General features: G+C 42.6%; 1 pseudogene; it reads left to right on the forward strand.

Annotated features, from left to right (window-relative positions):
- Window positions 1–372, forward strand: LOC148027632 (large ribosomal subunit protein uL29y pseudogene; annotated as a pseudogene).
- Window positions 373–1353: the final 981 nt, after the last annotated feature.

Here is a 1353-nt window from a genome sequence, read left to right on the forward strand (position 1 = left end):
ATGGCCAAGATCAAGGTTCATGAACTGCGCACCAAGAGCAAAGCCGACTTGCAGGGCTAGCTGAAGGAGTTGAAGGCAGAACTTGCTCTGCTGAGGGTCGTCAAAGTCACCGGTGGTGCTCCTAACAAGCTATCCAAAATCAAAGTAGTTAGGCTTTCTATTGCCCAGGTTCTTACAGTCTTGTCCCAGAACCAGAAAGCTGCACTTCGTGCTGCTTACAAAAAGGCAAAGCAATTGCCTCTTGATCTGCGCCCCAAGAAGACTCGGGCTATTCGGCGCAGGCTTACCAAGCATCAGACAAACATGAAAACAGAGAAACAGAAGAAAAAGGAAATGTACTTTCCCAAGAGAAAGTACGCACTCAACGCTTGAATATGGCCAGGCAGAGGTTGCCGGCCTGGTGATTCACTCATTTTCCACTACTTACAGTGGTGAGGAAGTTGATGCTATGGACTTTGATACACAGGAATACCAACTCTGAATTAAACAGATCCGTCTGAAATATTTTCAGCGTGGAAAACCAAAGCAACTGAAAACCAATGCGACGTGATCTGGAGCAGCTGCTTGATCTCATCTCCATAGCCTGCAAATCGAGGGCCCAGAAGTTGTTTTCTTTCCGTCGCGTTTGTAGCCTTATTATACAATTGTTCTTGCATAGCAGCTTGCCTTTTCTTCGCTCTGTTCCTGTGGCTTTCATCAACATCCATCAACACAGGATTGCCTCTTGATTTCCATCGCCATGACTTTGCTATTCTATGAAAAGCTTCTTCACCGGTGAGACTGCTATTCAACACGTTATGATAAAACCTTGGAATCCTTGTCGAGGCATATCTGAGTTACCAAGAAGAGAATTCAACCATTTCAACTGCCTGGAGTTCGAGAAAGAACAATCAATCACTGCTACTAGCAATGCCTGTCCTATGGAAAACTGATGAATAGAAGTAAATCCATGTGTTATAATTGGAATGACCTGTGGAAAGCCTATTGATTCCCTTCTGAAGAATCTCCTATGCTTAAACATACCAGTACTTTTTGCAATTCCCTCTTGGTAGATATAAGTGAAGTGTCTTCAGCAGAGATGTGCCCTGTGCTCGATATTTACTAGTATCCCTTACAGATCAGAGAATGTCATCTGCTTCTTTTGCTTTTCTCGATTTCAAACATTCATCCACTGTTACCTCCCCTGTTCTTCCCACTGTTTTCTATATGAAGGATAACTTCTAAGCAAAGGTCATTCAGATTATGTCCTGTATGAAACTGATGATGCATATGGAAATTTTTTCTGTACTACAAACAAAAGACTACTGAGCTGTTGCTCTTACAGAAACATGTTGATATTAAAGATTGATGGCT

This window comes from Lygodium microphyllum, chromosome 12 (assembly GCF_053477565.2).
Source record: "Lygodium microphyllum isolate KBCC chromosome 12, Lygodium_microphyllum_v1.1.10, whole genome shotgun sequence".
Taxonomy (NCBI): Eukaryota; Viridiplantae; Streptophyta; class Polypodiopsida; order Schizaeales; family Lygodiaceae; genus Lygodium; species Lygodium microphyllum.